Below are 10013 nucleotides of genomic sequence, written 5' to 3' on the forward strand. Positions count from 1 at the left end.
AATCTGGCTGCTATGGTGGGAGTTTAAAGATTTGCATAGAGGGATTGTTGTGCGTTTAAAGAAAAAGCTGTCAGATTTGTTGTCAATTTGCTGAGGTGATTCATGCTGGTGGTGTATTAGCAGTGTGCATCATGGACAGGAAGAAGCCAGAAAACTTTAGTGAATTTTTCCATAATTTGTCCCAAAAGGAAAAGTTTTTAAAGATCCGGTAGTTTTTTTTTTTGTTTTTTTTCTGGGCTGAAAACACAGAGGTTATGTGGAAGAGAAAAAAACAACAACTCTTATTTAACAACAAAGTCTATTTCTCAACAGGCCCCTATAAAAGTGTGAAGTTAAAGAAGAGTTCACGCTGTTGGTTTTAGTCCTGAGCTGTGATTGGCTGAAAGAGCTTGACTCAACACTTTTGGCAAAATTTACTACAACTGCCTACTGGGGCTTTGCTTTGCAGCACACTCTGCTCTGTCTGTCTGTCTGTGTGTGTGTGTGTGTGTGTGTGTGTGTGTGTGTGTGTGTGTGTGTGTGTGTGTGTGTGTGTGTGTGTGTGTGTGTGTGTGTGTGTGTGTGTGTGTGTGTGTGTGTGTGTGTGTGTGTGTTGGAGACAGAGGGAAGGTGTGTGTGAGAGTCTCCTGTGAAAAGCTACATTTCTGCTGCTTGTAAGTGGGTTAAAAGTTAAAATCAATACCCGTTTCACATCCTTTATCTAATTTCATTTGCAGCATGCAGCTCCCAAACTTCCCCCAGTGCAGCCCTCATATTAAATCTGTGCAAATCCCATTTTCTTGTGTGCTTAAAATACAAATAAATGTGAAAGAATCTGTGTCTCTTTACCCACTCACCTTCTTTCCTCAACTTCATCACTTCAAACCATGTTTCTACACGCAGCCTCAGTGTTTGTTGAATCATCTGAAATTTTTGCAGGAAAATAAAACGTTTGATCGTTTAACCAAGACCCCAAATTAGCAAATGATCACCGCAAAGTAGCAGCAAGAGCTCCTGGTTGGCTCAGGCATCAGAAAAAGGATCAAAAGTTGCTCCAAAGCACAGCAAAGTAAGAGTAAATACAGTGGGTTATATCCTAAAAATAATAAATAATGAAGACTGAGAGACTCCTAATTTAATTTATTGGGTTTCTGGTGCCTAAACAGTGCCAGAATTATTCATAAGTGTTCCACGCTGTAAAAAGAGGGCTCCACATTTTAACTAGAAAGGTTCTCTAACGGCAACAAACTGAATCCATGAGAGAATCATGAAACACTTCAGGGTTGTTTTTCCTCCTCTCCTTTGTCGACACGCTTGGCAAATTAGAGGAGAGAGCAGAGCAGGTTTTGTACATTAAATTTCCTTTTACACACGCAGACATTAGAGACACTGTTGCTGTAACTGTGTGATACATGTTTTAATGTTTGAACAAAAAAAAACCCACACACACATAAAAACTTGGGTTCTCCTCTTCCCTCTAAAGGATCAGGTAAAAGACTCGTCTCCTGCCTTCCAAAAAGCACTTGTCCATCCCAACATCAGAATTCTCCAAACCATGTTCTCCTTTTTTTTCCCTCCCTGATTCCACTGATCTGAGCTTGAAATGCGAAGACAGCAAAGCACTAAGCCTTCAAACGTGTGATTTTTTCAAAAGATCTCTAGAAGCAATCTCTGCCTGACTGACCCCTGACAGCTGCAGATCTCTTTATTTCTCTCTCTGCTGGCACTTCATTTGGTAGAAAAGCTCTCAGATTCACACCTCTGTCAGGCAGCACAAGTGTTTATTATGTGCATACACACAGAACATCCCATATAGTGCACACCTCAAAGGCACACGGGCTGCAGTCTTTTAATAAACATCCTTGAAATTCTGACACAAAATACATGCAGTGCACTAATTTACGTTGCTTGTCTTGTCACACATTTGCTGCACCAAGAATCTTTAACATCTTTATTTTTTTTTTCTTGCAACAATAAAAAGGAGTAAATGTTGCCACAGAAACACGAAAGAGGCTTCTCAAATATCACACTGAGCCTAAAGCTGAATACTTTCCTCTCTTTTTTTCCAGTCTATTTCTTTATTTTACAGTCAAAATTTTAGAAAAAATACAGTGAAAATTCCTACAGCTTCACAAAGAACACAACAGGGAGCTATATCTTAATGTTTTACTGTATACAATAACATGAATCTGGCCAAAAATACACGCTATAAGCAGCAATTACATTGAAATGGGCTCTCCAATTTGCTAGATTATAAATGTCCACATCACAACAAAATTACCTGAACAATGGCATGTGTTCTCATGTGCACTTGTCTTGGGTTTTTTTTTTTTATTGTGGCTGCTTTTCCACGGAGTGCAGGGTTTTGCTGGTGCCTCCCTCTCTGGAAATGAGACTGCAGGCTCTATCATTAGATCGGATGGCAAGTCTTTATGCAAACTGTTTTGCATAATTACATACCAAAGCCAGAATAGCCACCCTCAAATTTTATGGGTCACAAACCATCAACAATTGCCGCATTATTGTCCACCAAAGTCCAGCCCCACCAATGACAAGGAACCAAAAAAAAAGGAGAAGAAGAAGAGAGAAAAGAGAGGAGAAGAAGAAGAAAAACTCGTCTGCCTAATCTAAGCTCTGGGAGATTGAATTTTCATTCCAATAAAAAGTAAAGAAGATTATTCCCAAACTGACAACTTGTTTACATATAATTGTAAAGTTCAGAGGACTGGCCAAGGCTTCAGGGAGCTTGATCACTGAGTCCACATCATGAAATGGCTCCAGTTCAGTCCTTCTTATTACTCACCTCCTGCGCACAACAGAAAATCAGAAAGAAAATGAGCGAGTTTTACTTGAAGCGACTGATTTTATTTTGAAAGTATTTTTTGTAACATAAAACACGCAAGTAAAATTAAATTAAGTGCACAAATAACACAGTAGCACATTAATTCCAACTAATATTGTTAATTAATTGATATTGCACCTGTTTTTATCAACCATATCGACACTGGAAGAAAAGTTCATGATTTTTTTATTTACTGTTTGTCGTTAATGAGCCAGTTCCGGATTTCGAAGGTTTGGTTGAGAAGAAATGTTGCTGCTGTGAACAAAATAAATACAAATAAAAAATATATAAAAAAGGTTGAAATTAAAATAAATAAACAAATAATGCGGTTCGCTTGATGCATTTAAAAGCAGAGGGAGTTAAAGCTGCACGAAAAAAAAGCGAATTAAAAGCGGAAATTACGTCAAAATGACCTGATTTTATTTTTAGTAATTAAAAAAGAGAGACGTTATAAGATTGAATTATCAACAGCATCGTGTTCTTTTGCTTTTTGTCTCTCAGGCCGCTGCTCTTTATCACCTCCAACACACTGAACAGCATCACCACGAAAACACAACCGGGATTTACTCACAGAAATACAAACATTCATTTCAGAATAAATCAGCGCTGAGAGCAGCCTGTCAAAGAGCGGCGACAGTAGAACAGGTTAGATTTTTTTAAGGAGTAAAAACATGAACATCCGGGAGCAAAAAGTTCGACTTCGTGTGATCTGTGGCCTTAAAAACATGTGATTCAGGAGAAACAGCCTCATGTGAGAGATCAGACTCTTATCACAAAAGTGGTGGCAAGAAAAGCCCATTTTGTACAAAATAAAATGAAATAAAAATGAAAATAAATCGAATTCTCACTAATAAAGACGGCTGGAGCTTGTAGATATTTGAATTATTTTAGAGCTTATTGCACAAAACACAAAGAATCTGAACTTTATCTTCACTATTGTGTGTCAAATCTGTGATTTAATCTTCACTGCTAAAACATTCTTCATTTTTAATTAAATGACACATTAAAGAAGTGATTTTCTTGAATAAATGTCTCACAATTTGAGGAAAAATGTAACGGAAAAAAATGAGTGGAATTCCTCTTTACTGGAGCTCCGCGCTGCTGTGGCAGTTTCTAAATCTATACATATATATTATTTTAGGACTTTTAATGGAAACATTTTGCAGGAAAAAAAAAGAAGCAAAGATACCCACGCAGACATGCAACATACAGGAGGCAGTGGGTTCAGTGGAGCAGAGCGGAGGTTAAACGTGCAGAACAGCGCCATCTCGCTGCTGCAGCGGGACACTCCTCCACGATTTTTCTTTCTCTTTTTTTCTCTCTCTTCCTTTTCTGCAGAGACTCTCCGTGAAGATTTGTCCTCTCATAAGGTTGACCGGTTTCTGTGCGCACCGCCAGCTCTGACAACAGCCCGCATGCTGCCGTCTTTTGGCGGCCAGCGGCTCTCCGTGTTATCGCTGTTCATTAGTGCAGGGGGTCCCGGAGCGAGTCCCGGGACCTGCGGGGGTCACTGAGGGGGGTGGAGCGCGTCCTCAGCTATTTCAGAAGTGCTGTCATTTCACTGTAATCTAATTCGGCAAAAATGATCACAGTCCAACATATAGGCCGCTTTCCCAAACTGAGGGTCCCGGGACGCTGCTCTGGTCACAGAGGGAGATAAAGAAAAAAAGAAAAACCCGAGGTCCTGAGAAAATCAGAGAAATAATTTGATTTCTCTCGTGGGTCACGTTTGGATTGGAGTTGCACATTTACAGGATGTGTACATTTGTTGATGCTGATCCTGGATTTCTGCTTCCCCGCTGCTATCTGCTCGTCTGCAGCACATGGACAGTTTTGTATAAAAAAAAAGAAAGAAAAGGGAAAAAAAATCCCATCAAGCCGCAGAAAATGTCAGATGTGGGTCCCTGTGACAAAATCTTATCAAGCGGGGATCCGGGCTGCTGTAAGGCGGATCTGCGCGGGGTGTTGTTGACATGAAAAGGTCTGGAGCCCATGAATTGGTGGAGAATGAGTCCGAACCTTATGGCGACAGAAGAGCTGCTTCACACAATTACTGTCTTAAGGATATTTTGTCCTTTTTTAGTGGCTTAAACATAAGAGAGAAAAAATATATAAAGAGATTTAATATTGAGACCACAGCTGCAACAATAGATAGATTTCACAATAAAGGAGGATAAAAATCAGAAATCAAATCCAGCCTGTCAGTGGATGGAGGTTAAAAGTAAAATCAGAAATAAAGTTTTCCTGTATTTATTCATGTGTTTGTTTTACCTTTAAAATTCTGAGATTTTTTTTTTCAGGCAACACCTGATATAGAAAGGAAACCTCTCCCTTCCACCGCTATCCAGGCCTCCAGGTCAGACAAACGCAGCTAAATAATGCGTAAAAACACAAAGTAATGTAAGAAGAGATGCTTCACTGTACGCGGGCCTTTGTGTTTATTCTTATATTGTGTGTTTTTTTTTTCCCTCTTCCTTATTTCCACCACGTCTTCTGGTGTTCAGTAGCAGCGAGATGCCCAATAAGCTTCGTTCCACAGAAACATCAGTGCCATTTAAATAAAAAGCTGCTGTGTGGCTGCCTGCACCGAGGAGCACAACGACGTGTAGACATGGAGAAAAATAAACACAACTCCAGCAGACTGAGCTCTGGATGGAAACAGCTCTAAGGAGTGAACGTTTTCCTGTGTAACTTATCAAGGGTTCCTACATTAGAGGTGCACCAGAAGCCTGTTCATTTACATTTTTGGGGCAACATTCAGTTTTTTATTCGCCTTTTTGTTTTCACCTGTGGAATTTGTGAACGTGTAGGTTGCTGATGGTTTGTGCTGGTGATGATGGTGATGATGATGGTAATAACAGTCATGATGATGAGGATGAAGACTGGACGGGAGACAACGCGCAGGGTGTGAGTTTTATTGTTAAAGCACCTTCAGTCTACCACCAGCATCGAGCAGAATTACGCCAAATTAATTTCACAGTTTGAGAGAGCTTTGCCAAGTGCGTGTTTGAAGTTTTCGGCAAATACGCGCAACCCGCCCACCCACGTACACACACACAGAGAGAAACACACTGCTCTCTAGAAAGAGCATTTACAGGGAGGGGAAACAGAAAACATCTCCATCACCGGCGGGTGAGACAGAGCCGTGCGTGGAGTGACACGAGCGAGACTGGTCAGGCCTAATTAATGCACAATTGATTAAACATTTAGCTCTTATTTGAGCAATTTATGCGGCATTTTATGTCCGCATAATCCAATGTCCAGTATCATCCGTGGAGCATTACCACGGAGGCGAGAATCATCATCTTTTATCATCACGTGGCGAGAGTTGTGCGCAAGCGGGTAGCCATGAGTGCGCAAAAGGAGGAACGACTTGAGTTAACAAACCTGCACAAAAGACATTGTCAATTAGGTTGACTTAATCAGCCCTCTCGTAGAACTACACACAAACACACACACGCACGCGCACAACGGAGAGGCCTCCAAAACAAGAGGTGCTGCACGTGATCTCCAAGTTAACCTGTGCGTAAAAGCGGAGTTGTGGCCACATTCAAGCTCCTGCGCCAAACTACTCCAGAGCAGTGTGATAGTGAGACCCCTGGAAGACTGACAACCGCTGCGGTGCGCCTAATGGGGATCTTAATAAAGTATCTATGTACCCCAAGTAACAAATCGATACAAGATGTAGGCCTATATCGATCAATACCTATGAAGTAGCCCTGATGAAGTAATGCGTTTGGGTTTTGGGAGGCTGAGGGGGGGGCTGTCTAATGTCCAGCAGAGTGTTTGCGGTCTCTTCAAATCATCCCTCTGGCTCACCGCTCGTCTTGGTCCTCCCCTCTGTGTGTGATCGTGGATATTAAGACAAATCACACCGCATGCTTTTAAAAAACACTCCTGCTTTATAGCACCGAGCACACCGTGATTTGATTTCCCTCCACTGGCCTGCTTCTCCATGAAAGTTTCGCCCTCTTTCATGCCGTAAATGCATTTTTTTTTTAATATAGGGGATTGTACGCGCCAGTCATGCTTACTCAGTAGCCAAATAGTGGCTCGCAATTTGATTTATTTGGCATGCAAATACTCAAAGTACCAGGAGCAATGCTGGCTGTTCCACTGGCATTGAGATAGGCTCGCTGTGAGCGCGCTTGGGTTAAAAGAAAACTCAAATAGCCTCCACAAAACGGGGGGGAAAATTCAACATGGGGGTATTTTCACACTCCTGGTCTACATCAGCTGCAATTGTCTTTACCTCCCCTGTTTAATCGCCACAAAGCGCTGCGCCCCTTTTGAAAGTCTGGCAGTGCTCGCTCCCCCCCCCCCCCCCCCACCTCTTTTTTTTCCCAAATGAACTTTGTCAGGTTGGAGGTGACTGGCCCTTTTTTTTCCTGAATTTCCCTCAGTGTTCCCACTAACTATAAGAAAACTCCACAACGGTCTGGCTAAAAAGGACAAACCCAGTGTTAGAATATTATTTTTGTGGATAATATAATCAGTGGTTTTCATATGTGTGCACGTCTTTACGCACTACGTGAACTCGGGAGGTCGAGAGTTGCAACTAGAATATATTTTTTCTGCAACTAACCCGCTTAAACTCTGTAAATATCTGGGGACCAAAGGCGTTGATGCTGTCAACAACGTGATGAGAATTTTTTTACAGCGTTGTAAATTAAAGCCATAGGTCACTTTTGATGTGCAACAATTTACATTTTTTTAAAAATCCAGAGCTCTGCCCTGATGTGAGGCTGTTTTATTTTAACACAAACCTCCCAGATAGATGACTTTAGCTCTCCTAAATCCCTGCTCCTTCTGATCACATGAATCTCCTCCAGGCAGAGGTGACCAGCGGCCGTATTCTACCTTCCTTCTCCATTGACACAGACAGACGCAGTGGGATACAGGGTGGATGACAGGTGCTTAAAGCACACATTACTTGTAAAGTTACAGCCTAATAGCAGCCGGCAGCTGCTGTCGTGGACGCGCAGGAAGGCGCCTGCGTGTGCAGCCTCTGGTCGTTTCTTTTTTTCTCCCCTATTTGTGTTAAAAGTGAGCTGAGGTCTCCGAGGTCTTGGGGAAGCTACAGTTCCAGGGACAGCGGGTAGATGGCACAATTTTCTTACATTTATAGGCGGAATGCTGGGAAGCCTCGTGCACTAAGTAGAAGTGAAAGGCAATTTATTTTAATGGAGAAAAGATAAAGTGGAGAAATGGTCAGAAAATAAAAGAAATAATAGATTTAAAATGGGCACAAATTCCAACGTGAAAGATTCCGGCTTTAGCAACACTTTACGGCCAATTTGCTTTGATAATAATACTAAGAAGGCATTTTCTTTAGAGGCTGCGTGTTAACAGAAGGAGCAGGTGTCCTACCTTGCTAAGCGTTTGACTTATAGGATACGTTGTAAATGAGCTGCGGTGCCTGAACCTATATATATGCAATATAGCGCATGCTGGATGGGCTAATTTGTCATAGTGATAGTGCCAAGGTGCAAATAATGTGCATATTTGTCGCTTAACTGTGCGTGTGTGCGTGCGTAAAGGAGACAGAGGGGGAGAGGGGGGAGCTGCAAACCATCTCCTTATCTTATTAAACAAATAGTCCGACTAAAAAGCCTGCGAGCCCCTAAAGAAGTTCCCAGCTCCCCAACCAGCAGCTCTGTGCGCCCCGCAGCATCTCCCGCAGCCTGCACGTTTGATTCTCTTTTCTCTCTCCATTAGGTTAGAAAGCCCAGCAGCTCGAGTGTCAAAAAGTTCTCACGTCACGCAGACGTAAATAAAAGTGACGTCGCAGCGAGTTACACCTCGTTAGCTTTTTGGTACAATCCTAATAAATGAACAGAAGCACAAATTATGGACTCCAGCGTATAAATCACGTTCTGTCAAGTAAAATCAGAAGCGGTCAGAGCGGAGATGTGACCCACGGACACCCAGCTCTGAACGCTGGAGGGTCCCCTTCACTGGTGTGTTTTCTATTATGTTTTATTATACAGTGGAGTGTGGTGCACTTTTGTAAATACTTGCTCCAATTAACTGGCCATGGCGTCCACCTTTAATTATCAAGAGTCTGGGCTGCACCTCAGGGACAGTTTGGTTTTAGACACGCAGGAGGAAAGCGGATAAATAGCGCTTCCAGCAAGAAGCCACTGATAAAATGACCATCAGCACCACATCATAATCATCATTTTCATCATTTATCAGCAGCATCAGAAGCACAAACACTCGCTCACGCACAGCAGCAGCAGCAGCAGCAGCAGCAGCAGCAGAAACTGTGGTAAAGTTGGCTTCCACACCGATCCTGATTAAGCCTCTATACAACAGAGCTAATTCTAGCCCTACTTCAGGCCCAACTCTCTAACTAAGCCAATGCTGCTAATAATTACTGATAGGCCAAAGGTTTATAGCATCACAATAGCACGCGTGGAAATATCTGGCATTGGAAAGCACCACATCCACTCCTCATATAGATGTAAAAATCAGAAATGCATTAAAGTGTTTGGCGCTCAACAAGTTCCATTATAAGTGCTGATGAGGCTGCAGTTGGAAATGAGAAAAAAATAGCACGAGAACAACCAGCAATAGAGCAGTTTTCATGAGATGATTTCAAACATTTTCCCTTTCAGTACGTTATATTCTGATGCCACCATTCATGATGGATATAAATTCCGTCCATTAATATTAATGCGAGCGTCCAAAGGTGAAACTTTATTCCGCAAATAAAGCGGTGGGGAAGCTGAGTTTTTTTTTTATTTTTATTTTATCCTGCACTGTGGTCTTTGTCCCGTGTGAGGGAGAGGAGAGGGGGGGCTCTCCTGTTATGAAATGTTATTATCTGTTGAGCCACTGCGCCTTATTACAAGAAGGATCCTATTTCTGAAGTTTAACAGACAAGCAAAAACCTCGAATCCATTATTACGCAGTGCAGGAAATCACACATCGGTGTTTTCTTTCTGGCTTTTTTTTCTTTTTAGTGAAATAGGAAACATCATAACCTTGTGGCGAGAAGTGGAGGCGTCGAGCGGCTCCTGTTGCCTGATTGATTAATTATTTTCTAATTCATTAATCACTTTCATGGGGCAAAAGGGCAACATCCTGCTACAGCAAATTGACTCCAGTCCCACCAACCGACCACACACACACACACGCAACAACAAAAAAAGGCACACGGAAGAGTTTCTTTCAAAAAAAAAAAACC

The 10013-nt window shown here is 42.0% G+C and overlaps 1 long non-coding RNA gene across 1 annotated transcript; it reads right to left on the reverse strand.

Moving 5' to 3' along the window:
* Positions 1 to 1743: 1743 nt before the first annotated feature.
* Positions 1744 to 10003, reverse strand: LOC110949343 (uncharacterized). Its single transcript, XR_007943788.1, has 2 exons — positions 4032 to 10003; positions 1744 to 3076 (listed from the first exon to the last, which is right to left on the reverse strand). It is a non-coding gene; the product is annotated as an uncharacterized LOC110949343 (long non-coding RNA).
* Positions 10004 to 10013: the final 10 nt, after the last annotated feature.

Source organism: Acanthochromis polyacanthus, chromosome 8, assembly GCF_021347895.1.
Source record: "Acanthochromis polyacanthus isolate Apoly-LR-REF ecotype Palm Island chromosome 8, KAUST_Apoly_ChrSc, whole genome shotgun sequence".
Taxonomy (NCBI): Eukaryota; Metazoa; Chordata; class Actinopteri; family Pomacentridae; genus Acanthochromis; species Acanthochromis polyacanthus.